The following is a 12,019-nucleotide window of genomic DNA, read 5'->3' on the forward strand; positions in this document are numbered from 1 at the left end:
AATTGAGGTTTGGGGAAATTTTTGCAGCTGGGATTTTGTTAGGGGTCTTTATCAAATTATCAGGTATCTAAAAGTGGGTTTAAGTGAAATATTTAAATTAATGTTAAAAAGATGATGACTTGAAGGCATATTGTTAAATCTGAGCACTTAATCCAACTTCATGAATTATGGTCTGTTAAGTCTTCAGTTTAATTTCATTAATTCAGTCATGAATGGATTAGAAAGTTCAGCTTGTTAAAGTAGTACTTCACTTTGGGACTTACTGTGTACTAGAGCAAGTTTTTCCATGTCTTACCAGAGGTGCTGCTGGCCAATTCTGTAGCAAAGGGTAGTGAGGAATAGCTTGGTTGTGAAGTATTTATTTCAACAGTGAACATAATATGGTTGAGAATGCATTGGGATTCTACAGGTGCACATAGTTTTGCGTGCACACACACACTTTTTAACATCCACTCCTTTGTTGCTTTTTGTTAATTTTTACCATTTGGTAATTGTCTAATGGTCTTTGCAAAAATAACTTGTCAGTTGGGTCCATTTTCTAGGGTAATTTGCAGACGGTGGTCTGGTAGCTGACTTTGGAATAGTTCTTCAGGAAAATTAATACAGTGGGTTTGGAAAGCCTTGCTACCATCATAGAACTAGAGATAAGGTATCAGTTCTGTCTTTCTCCAGTGATAGTTTATAACCTTTTGTTCTTGTGTGAAGCTTTGTGCTGTTTATTTGATGTTTTTAATGACCTGGTTATTGTTATACTGGTGTTACAGTTAGTGTAACTCAGTTACTGCCTTTAGGTAGCAGAAAAGACAGGAAATAGCAGAAGTAAAACTACCGCTACATTGGTTTAGATGGATTGGGTGAATGAATGTCAGAAGACTAGGGATGCTGATTATTTTTGTATAATGAGAACATGGAATTTTGAAATTTGCAAATTTTAAACAAGAAGTATGTTTTTGACCAATGTTTAACATCAAATTTTCTACAATAGCGAATGAAAAATAGCTTTTTTTAAGGATTAGATATTTGTGCTGCAGATGGTTAAAATGAAATGAGTGTCATGGTATACACTGATCATCAACTGAAGTGTGAAAGAATTTTTTCTGTGGACCTTTGACTCTCAGTTATATTCTTCTGAAGTTGTCCATCTATATTCACTACCAGAGACAGACAGGAATCTAGATTCCTTAAAAAGCGTTGTCTACTTGGAGGTGAATGGTGCAAAAAGTAAAGGGAATTCATTGGGAAGTATCAAACACATACAAGTAGAACCATCTATCCCCATGTCTCAGCTAATATGCAGATGCTATTCTAATACATTTATACGTATGCTAATATTGAATGATAAAAAAGCCAATAAAAACACCTATGGTGTCTCATTTTCTGAATGAGACATGGAAGCACAAGAAAATTTATATTGAATACTGAAGAATGACAACTACTGTGGTGCCTTGTTTTCTTTCTGTTGCATCTTGGAGCATTTGAGTGGAAATTGGAAAAGCAGTGTACAACTTTGAAATGCTTTACAAGAGAAATGCAAGCTTTGGTGTTAAAACAGCAAGTACCAGCTCAGTTTCTGTTGCTCAGGCGGCTCAATAGCCAGCTAACAGCTCATTAAAACAAGTTACTTCATATGCAACATAGTTACTGAGGGATTTGTTTTATGTCCAATAGCCTTCCCCTTCCTTCACTTATTTCTAATACCTTCTGTTTTCCTACACACTGCGTCCAGCAAGTGCCTGTCGTCTTCTGTATGAACAATAGGCAAGATGTGCTGGATCGCGTCTGCTGAGTTGCAAGGTAGTACCTGCGTGTTTGCAGGCTTGCCAGTCCACTGTTGTCTGAGCTTGTGTTTCAGCCCCTCTTTCAGTGAAGGCACTAGTTTGTGTGTTTTCTCAGCTACCAATTTTCATAACAGTATAGGAATTTAATAGTTTGGACTCCTTTACCTTTCAATTAAATTTGATGGAAATTGGCATCAGATTTAAGTTACTGGGGAGAGTGAGTAAAAACAAAATGCATCATGTGATTGCATAAGCTGATGATGATCAAATCTCTCAGAAAATACTTAAATATATCAAAAATTATTTGAAAAACATTAGGATATTTTGAGAAACTTTATAAATTGCAAGTAATATATTCTTGTGACTGTGCTGCCCGATGCATTAATTTGTAATTCTGCCTTTATTGTAAAGGATAAACATTAACAAGAAATTTCCCTGAGATTAAAGAGTAATAGGTATCTTTTAATATACACACGCACACACTTAGTGATATTTTGGATGTTGCTAGAATGTTCTGTGCAGATATGAATAGTAATTCATTTCTTCTGTTTCTTTTTGCTTGCTCCCCCTGATTTTGCCTGTATTCCTCTTTCCTTTTGCTCTTGAGGCAGAAACTATCCAATGTTTGTATGGCCCAGTGAGTTCACAGTCCATCCCCTAGTGCTACAATCAAAGAGGATCAAAAGGGATTAGAGTAACAGTGGTAGAGGTATGAGGATTGGTGGGGTGCTGCCAGCAGGCATGGGAGTTTAGGCACAGAAGTAAACTACTACTGTGTGCTGCTCATTTTCACACTACTTCTTTATCGCTTCTTTGGGATATTTTAATAATCTCTTAGCAATCAGTTTAGTCTCTCTAAAACTGAAGCTATGTTTTCTTGTCTTCCTCTTTTTTTTTCTGTTGATTATCTTCACTATCTTCCATGTGGTATGACTGTTTTTTATCTCTTAATTTTTAAAAAGTTCTGTCTTTTTATTACAGGAGTCTAGATAGACGAGTCTTGGTAAAACTCAGAATCCAAGGATAATTGAGGTTGGCAGGGACCATGAGAGCTCATCCTGGCCACCCTGCTGCTCAAAGCAGGCTCAGCTCTAAGCTCAGACCAGGCTGCTCAGGGCTTTATACAGTTGGGTCTTAAAAACCTTCCAGGATGGAGACTGCACAGTTTTCCTGAGTAACCTGTTCCACTGCTTGACTGTCCTCATGGCGAAAGTTCTTTTTATCCAGTCAGATAAAATGATTATTCTTGATTATTTGACTGTCTCTTTGCCTATACATTGTTTTTTGATTAGTCCTGAATTCTGTAACTAACAGCATTTGTCCAGTTCATGTCACTTGTTGTAATTCTTGCATTTTTCTATTGCTGCATCATGCTCAAAGTCTTAACTACCTGAAAGACTATAAATATGTTGTCTTTGCAGCATTTTCCTCAAAACCCTCTTCATACAAATATTTTGTGGAATCCTTCCCCTATACTTTAGCACTCAGGCTTGCATTGCATTATACTGCCTGTATCCCAGGAGGGCTTTCCCTAGCCACACCTGCCTGTGTGCTCATCCGTAAAGAATTCCCTGCTGCTTTATCACGCAGTTTCTCTGTCTTTCTTCTGGACTGTAGCGCTTACTTAACTTGTAAGCTCTTTAAGTAATATTTTGTAAATATTGCTTACCGCATGCAAATATATATATAAAAGCCTCTGCCCTGAAATTTTCACTGGGAACTAGGTAAATTCACTGACAAACTGAGGCCATCCTTAAATACTAGAGATAGGGGAAATAGTATTTGTGAAGAAAAGCATTGTTGGAAGTGCAAACAAGAAGATTTTGTCATCTGTCACTTGATTTAGATGCTTTTTATGGGATTAATATTGTGAGGTTTTTTTAATATTTATCTGTGAATTCTGAGAGAGTTTGGTTCTGTAATGGGCTGTATTTATACTGTACTTAGCTTAGTGCGTCTTGCTTGTTATTAGCATTCCTGAGAGTGAGTTACAGTTAGTGACAGTTAATGTTATTAATAGCATATTTCATTTTCAAATAGAGGAATTTTTCCTTCCCTTTTTTATTTTTAAATAATGAACGTGATTACGGTTGGAAAGAGGAGAGGCCATAGCCACCCAAGATAGAAGATACCAAATTTTCGTAATTAAGTCTTAAATTTTCACAATCAAAATCAAGGAGGTTTGGTTTTAGTGCTGCTGCTGTTTGGGTTTTAGTCCTTGTTAAATTGCTATTATTAAAAATGCTATTCATCTTCTATCTGTAGATATGTGTATGTGGGGAAGAAAAGGTGATGTTAATTGAAGTGTTAAATGCTTCAGTTTTGTCTGCTACTTTTTGTGGGCTTGTTTTGCTGCTTGAAAATAACTTTAACCAGAAATTATCACGGACCATCACTGAAGTGCCTCCAGAAAAGAAGTAGGCTTATTTCCTACTCAAAATATTTTCGGAAGACTGTTCTGGAAGCATAGAAGCGTAAATAAGGTGGTTTGTAGACACTGACAGCTTTGCTCGAAGTTGCTGCTGTTGCAGACTTGCTTTTCAACGCTGCGTGTGCCAGTGGCGCGCGCCTCAGCGCTGCGGGGCGCCTCCTGCCCGCGCGCCGGCGGCCGTTGGTGCCCGCGCGGAGAGGGGGGAGGACGGCACTTCCCCCGCTGGCTTGGAGCGAAAAGGCCTCGGCCGTTTTCCGCCACCCTAGCTGGGAGTGAAGCGTCCTAAAACCGGTCTTTCTAAGCGGAGCTTGGGGCCGAAACGGCTGCTTCGCTGCCGCGCTATTTGGAGTTTGGTGCCGTTGTCTCCAGCCGCCCCCAAACCCCCCACCCCGTCAGGCGCACTCCGAGAGCTTCGCTGAAGGGAACCGGCCGCCGCGAAGCGCTAGGTCGGTCGGCCCGATTGCTCCGGCCCTGAGGGCAGGCACGGGAAAACGGAGTGAAAAGACTGCGGCTGAAAGAAAGAATAATAAAAGGAAACACGCGACTCCGCCGGGACTCGAACCCGGAACCTTTGAATCTCTTCATCCTCTAGAAGTCCAATGCGCTATCCATTGCGCCACGGAGCCACCTGTTGGACTTTTTGCACACCGCCCATAGAGCCTGCGCGCGACGCCCCGGCGCCCAACGGCCCGCACTCGCCGCCTCTCGGAAGGGACGCCCGGACTTCGGAAGTGCCGTAAGTGCGTTTGACCTCGGATGCGTTCTTTTCAGTCATTAACGATGCAGTTTTTTATCTTTTATTTTTAAGCAGTATGAATAGGCTTAGTGTTTTTAGCTGCTTTGCAAACAAATCCAGAGGTAGCATGTAGGCGCCCCTGAGCCCTGCCCACGGCCTTGTCCCGCGTGGGGGAAAAACATATGAAGGACAGGCTCGCTTTTAAACGTTTGTCATAGGGCTACGTTGTTATTGTTTTGAAACGCTGTTTTTTCATTCATAAATGATGAATATAAAATATTTATTGTCTTCACCCTTGGACATTTTAATATTAACCTGTATATTTAGAGAATAATGTGGAACTGTTTCTCAAAACCTCTCTAAAGTTGCATAAAGGGGTCTTCGTATGACTGGATCTTGTTACACACATGGAGGTGCTATATTGATGAATAATGTCCGCTTTGATTTTGCATTAATGAATATATATTCTAGCAGTATTTCCCATATTGCAATTATTTATAATGTGCTTTTAACATCATTCCACTTTTGGAGTAAATGGGAAAATGCAATTTCAGACCAAAAAACCCTTCCAGCCATAGCATCAAGGATATGGAAAATATGCTGGGTCAACTTTAAAACTTAAGCTATCTTAAATGCATTTCATATGAAAAATACTTTAAGGCTGGTGATTTCCAGCACCATAGGGTTTTAGAGAAAACCCAAACAAGATTTTTAAAACAATAGCATCTGAATTAAAGGAACTGGGGAAACTGTGACTGTGTTTACTGGGTATCCTATGCACAGCAGTGTTTCGCTGGCTTTCCGGTGCCACATGAGATTAAAAAAAAAAAAAAAAAATTCTGTGGGAATCTGATAAGACAAAACATAAGCAACAAGTGAGATGAAGACAAATCCACACAGTCTGTGCTAGAGACTTCCATACCTGTCACCTCATGATAAGTTATTGTAATGTACTTCTGCCTGAGAAACACGCCTGGAAAACAGCGACAGAGGATATTTCTGAGCTCTTAAAAAAACAACAACAAAAAAACCCACTATAAATGGAAAGAAGAAAAAGAAAATGAATTGGGGAAATTATATTTCACTGTGTGACAATATTTTAAATATGAGTGAAAACATTACAGTATATTTGGATTATTGTTCCAAATACCATGACTGGCTATTACTAAATCTATTTAAGGGAGCAATGACTGAACTCTACCTCATCTAAATTCATAGTAAAACTGCCAGTGGATTCAGTAAATCAAGATTTTCCCTTAAAAGCTGTAATTATCATCTGAAGTAAGTCTCTGTTTTTTTTTTTTTTTTTTAATCAAATAGGCATATTAAAAAAGCCAAATGACAGGCTACAGGGTTATTCTTTCCTCCCACCCTCCCCAAAAATTCAATTCTAAACCCAGGCACATCCTATATAGCATTCTGCTTCTGGGGTAAATCCTCGTCTCGTGTGCGTGGATGCCGCCGGCGCCTGGGCGGTGGTGCCGGGGGCCGGGTGGTGCGCGGCTGCCCCCGCTGCCCTGGGGGGTGGGGAGCGCACGGCAGCGGGCCCTGCCTTGTCCGCAGTCCGGGCCGGGGCTGGAGCCGGAGCAAGAGCCAGGGGGGCTCCATCGTGGCAGATGGCACGGGAAGATCTGCTCTGTACTACTGGGGCCTAGTTTATAAAGTAAAATGATTTTGTGAGAATCTCAGTTTTAACTTAATAATACTTAAAAACTATCGGTATCAATAGGAGTAGAGAGAAACTTGACCATAAACTTGCACCCTAGTATCTGAGGAATCAGGAAACAAATCAAATCGATGTAAAACAAACCTCTGAGATAGACTTGCCATTAGCTATTGTAGCAAGGGCTGAGATATCCAGTGTAATGTATAACCTAGGCAACCTGGGCAATGAAGGCGCTGTGCTGGGTCAGCCAGTGTGCACATCACCAGCAGTGAGCCAAAGCTAATTAGCTGGTTGATTATCAAATGGCTCCTCTAATGCTGCTCGGAAAATGTGGGGTTTCTGGGGTTTCCGTAGTTCAAGCAAGCATTGTACTGAAGTTAGGCCCAAGCTAACAATCCCTTGTGGAGCTGGAGCAGTTGTAAAAACATAGAGTATCCTGAGAATCACCAAGTTCTACAAGGCTCCGAGCAGGCCTGGTTGGATTTCCAAGCTCTGCATCCATGAGGTCTTGCCATAACTACACTGTTCTGGATAGTGGTGTTTACATACCTCTGCATGCTTTCCATAGTGCTCCTGGTAAAGGAATGCTGTGTAAGGAAAGCTTAATTTGAGTGCTTAAGCTGTAGCAGCTCAGGTTCTACACACTGCATAAAAGAAGCTGAATTTTCTTTTTAGTTTTTAAGAACTGAGTTGGTTCTCAAAATAATATGCTTAAATTTGTTTGTGCTGCACCATTAACTAAGAAGTCTAGCCAGCCCAGCATCATGTCTTCCTAACACCAGCAGCATATTTGCTGGAACAGCTAATCTGCAACTCAAATATACTGCTTGTAAATAACTAAGAATTGTCATAAACATCTTACAGTTTGGGGATGCCTGGACGCATTTACTGTGGGGTGAAGTGAGTGTCAGTACCTGACCAGTATGAGTTGATAACATTATACACTCACTTTGCACAGCACTAAATAACTGTAGGTAGTGGAGAATCTGAGTTCAGTGTGAGAAGGCTGATTCTGAAGGTGTGTGAGTGAAGAATCCTGAGATTCATGTGATTGTTGTATTTCTCTTATTTTCTGTTTGGTTAGTTGATTTCACAGGGAGATGCTAAGCTGGCTGTTTCTGCCATTCTTGCAGGAGGACTGAATGGGGAAGTGTTTAAAATTTTTCCAGATATTCCAGGTTGTTCAAGTCAGTTTGCTTTTTTCCCCTCTAAACAGTCCCAATGCAAAGTTCACCTTTCCTTTTGGGCAGCAGGTGGAGCTGCTGCATGAGAAACAGGGCAGCTCACTAGTTTGTGAACTAACAAGATGAGATGTGGTATGTAAGGCAAAAACAACACATCGAATTAACCTCTGCTTGCTGCTGGAACTAAATAGGTCCTCTGGACTTCCCCTCTTCTAGCGTCAGCTGAGGCCCACTTACGCTGCCAGCTAGCTTTCATCTTAGCTCTTCTCTATGGTCTGTTTCAGGAAGCAGGAGAAGTTTCTTGGGGGCCTATTGTGCTGCTTTTAGTTACTGGCACTTACAGAATTTTCACTGAACTAAGCTATTTTTACTAATTTTAAATATAGGAAACTGAGGCAAGAATAGCTTGACCCAAGACAGCAAATGGATCAAAGGCAGGGCCAGGAATAGCACTGTCCTATAGCACTTTTCCGCTGATAAAAAATGGAGAACTTAATTATGAGATTGAAGTAATCTTAGAGAGACTTTCTACAACTTGGGCATTAACTTCTATCACTATGAAAAAGTATTTACAGTATATCAAATCGATTTATGTAAGGTATGAACTTCAGTGAATTTATGGAAAGAGTAAATTTTCAAATTTACACAGCTTCTGCAGATGTTTGTTGGGAGGACCATTATCCTAAATATATTTCTTGAGAGCAAGAGATGGTGGAAGACTATAGAGAAGGAGGTTGCCACATACAGATTATCTAAATGGGATTGCTGACTCTCACGCAGTCTGTATATTTTGAGTGATCTCTTTCTCTCCCTTGAAGGAGGGGTTATTACAGCCCTACTGCTGTAATAATTCATCTGCATAATGCAGCAAGTGAAAAGGGCACAAGTTGCCGCATAGCACTCTTCAAAGTTGGCAGGAAAATTGTTGGAAATTTCAGGGACTGATCTTTCAGATAGGAGTCTGAAAAAGACTCTTTAAGGGAGTATTTCTCTCATTGATGCATCTCAGCTTCTGCATCTCTACCTTTTTCTTGGTGAGAGGCTGCTATCTCCACCAGACCATCAGAGCGCTGGGGAACTATCCTTCTCTCTTTTTGTCAGGCTGCCAGCAGGCAGATTGCTGTTGAGTTGTTTAAGCACCTCCTCCAATTATCTTATTTATGACTGTTGTTCAGCTAATACATGTTCTGGCTTCTCAAGTATATTTGGGTAGCCAGGAGTAAATCCCCAAAGCAGTGTCCTTGGGAGTTGAGAGGGCATGCGCAGTCGTGCCAAATCACTCCGATAATGGGATCCTCATATGGTGTGGCTGCTGCAGAGCTGGCTATGAGGTGAATGGAGTCTTTCGATGAGAAAATTTGAACCTTTTTCCTCATATTGTGCAAGTAATTTTTTAACAGTAATTGGAGCTCAGTTTTGCCCCTTTAAGAATCTGTGGCTGCTGCTTCTAGCTGTTTTCCAACTGTCAGGGCAACACAAGTATACCACACTCTGTTCTTTAATTCTCACAGGTTTAGTTCCAAATACATTTAGTTCCGAATATGTCAGAGCTAACATTCGTTTATTGTGCTGTGGTTTGCACACAAATACAGCCATGCTTGCAGGTCATACAAAACCATACTAGCACTGTTACACCAATTCCTCTGCTGTAGGTGACCTTGTAACTAAGGAAGGGTCTGATGTGGGAGGCACATTTGGGAACGCTGAGAAAGGAATGGGCAAAGTCCGGGTGTTCCTCTGCCCCCAGGTGTTTCCAGCTGTCATGACAGCCCCTGGGGGGGGGGGGGTGAAGCTGTGGCACAAGCTAAGATGATACTTGGCTCTAATCATGGAGTAAAGCAAACTGCAGCATGATCTAGAAAAATATGAGATGCTAGAATTTATTTTTCCTTTCAAGTCAGTTTTTATTAATAATTATTTATGATTTTATTCTAGTCTATATTATTATTTTATTTTTATATTTATATTTTCTTTATAATTAAGAAAGCAAAATACATAAAACCCAGTCTCTGCACTGGCTTTGTTTCTCTGAGTTTTTTTTCCCCCCATGTTTTTCTCACTTCCTGAATATGTATATTTGGAGGCCATTCACTGCAATTGTATCTGAGAGACTGACAGCTAAAGTAACATTTTTAATAAATGCAGATTATTGGAGTCAGAATCCAAAGTGCTCTGTTTATGGCGCAGAAGGATGAAAACCATGATTGCAAAGTACTCTTCATCCTTGATTCCCACTGACTTCCTTTGCTCCCTTGTCATTGTGCTATTGATTGTTTTCACTGAAAGTAATTGGAGCGTTAGCACTTGCCAGAGATCCTCAACACCTTCAGAAATCGGTTTCAGTAATTATACATACAGAGTTTTTCTGGAGAAGTGGTAAATGCTTGACAAACATTTACTTCAAGAAGGCTCCTGTTTGTGCCACACACCTAAGCAGAGTCGTGTGGAATCTCTCTGAGCAGGGTCGTAGGAAGTCTGGAGAAGTCCCAGAGGGCGGCTGTTGCCAAGCATGGAGTACCTCCAACTTCCAGCGAGGTGGGAGTCTGTTTCAAGACAGCTTCTGCATTTTATGTTGTTTACATGGGTGGGCTTTTCTCACCAGAGGATATCAAAATTTGTTTCAGAAACGCATAGGGTTTGAGTCAAACATCCTTCAAAAAGGATGCCAAAGTGGTGCCTCCCTTTCACTACATAAAGGTATTCTTAAAATGTTCCTTTCCTTGTTAATATTATGTTTTATGAGTATTTTCCAGTGGGGATTTGCTTTGCAGAATTGTTTCTTATTTAGTTTATGGCCAGTTTTTGCTTAGAATTTTTCTGTCCATGTTCATGTAGCTGATCACAGTCAAAATTAGCTACTGTCATTTTTTTCAAGTGTCACTATAGTTCTACTGTATTTTACTCATATTGTATCCATTACATTTAAGAAGCATGACTTTTTGTGCAGTTGTGTTATTCTGAAAAGACAGGGTTCTTCTGCTCTTTATTAACATTTCAGTTAAATTTCAGTTCAGTTTCAACTTTTTGACTTCCCAAAGTGTTTTTCACACAGCTCTTTTTAATGCCCTTTTGTGTACTCTTAGGTTGTACCTGTCCTCCTGTATGAAGTACTTAACTGTGATACATCCTGAATGATTTTCTTAACTATACCAACTACCCTTGATCTTTGGCCTCCCTATGTTGGGATTTCTGTTTGTGTGGCAACTCTCCATTTCTCCTTGGTTTAGTTCCACTTTTTTTTTTAATCCTAGATACCTGATTTCATTCACCCTATTTGTTTTGTAGGCATTTGTTCCTGTTCAGCTTAAGGTTATTTCCTTGGTATTATGAAATTTTATCTAGTCGCTCTGTGTATTACTAGTAATTTTCAGAGCAAACGAAGAGATCAGCAGCAGCTATTTCTGTCTCAACCTGATTGTCAAATTTATGGAGTAGAAAGCTTCAGTCTACCTTAAGTGCCGAAGCTGTCCTAAAGACTACTTGCTTAAGTTAATAATTATCAAAGTTGAAGGTGCAAAGTTTTGTTCTTGCTGTACTGAGTCATAGCTGGTAAAAACACTGACTTTGGATACTGAATCAGGCTTACGTTTTGAAATCTAGTCATAACCATCAGAGGTTTTATTCTTTAAAATTACCATCAAGCCAGCAAGTATTTACATAGTTGAGTTGTTCCTTTAAAGTTCTTCTGCAGATGACACTATATTTCAGCTCCTCTTGTGCTGTTCAGAAGAATATGTGTATACCTGTGAGTATGATGTAGCGGTTAAATCTTGAACTTCTGGATTCTTACTCCAGCCTTGCAACTACAATGATGAATTACCATAGGCAGTCTGCTCTGTTTTCCCTTCTGTGAGATATAGGTAATGCTCTCGTATTTCACACGTTGTTGTGCAGGTTAGTCATCTGCAAGGTTTAACTGTAATATTTTGAGATGAAACTTCCTGTGGAAATGCTTTATTATTATTATGTACCCTATTTTGTTTGTCAGTTCCTTAGACCAAATCTAACTGGAAGAGAATATATAATAGAATCTATCCAGATTTCTGACAGAGATTATTTAGGAAAAAAAACCACCAACAGCAAGTATACAGATTTGCTCTTAAGATTTCAAAAATAATTTAGAGGGGTGGGGCATGTTTTTCTAGAATATATGTTTATTAAGATAAAGTATCTTGAGATAATCAATATATAAATTTTACTCATCATCAAGTATGCAGATTAAAA

At 39.9% G+C, this 12,019-nt stretch overlaps 1 protein-coding gene and 1 non-coding gene across 3 annotated transcripts in view; one reads left to right on the plus strand and one right to left on the minus strand.

Annotated features, from left to right (window-relative positions):
* The first annotated feature begins 38 nt into the window (after window positions 1-38).
* The window catches only part of BCAR3 (BCAR3 adaptor protein, NSP family member), a 119,839-nt gene continuing 107,858 nt past the window's right edge, over window positions 39-12,019 (plus strand). For both annotated transcript variants that reach the window (XM_013961345.2, XM_013961346.2), the window contains exon 1: window positions 39-4,945. The gene's annotated coding sequence lies outside the window, so the exon portion shown is untranslated. The remainder of the gene's footprint in view (window positions 4,946-12,019) is intronic.
* Window positions 4,751-4,835, minus strand: TRNAR-UCU (transfer RNA arginine (anticodon UCU)). The gene is given in 2 exon segments: window positions 4,751-4,786; window positions 4,799-4,835. It is a non-coding gene; the product is annotated as a tRNA-Arg (tRNA).

Source organism: Apteryx mantelli, chromosome 8 (genome assembly GCF_036417845.1).
Source record: "Apteryx mantelli isolate bAptMan1 chromosome 8, bAptMan1.hap1, whole genome shotgun sequence".
Classification (NCBI taxonomy): Eukaryota; Metazoa; Chordata; class Aves; order Apterygiformes; family Apterygidae; genus Apteryx; species Apteryx mantelli.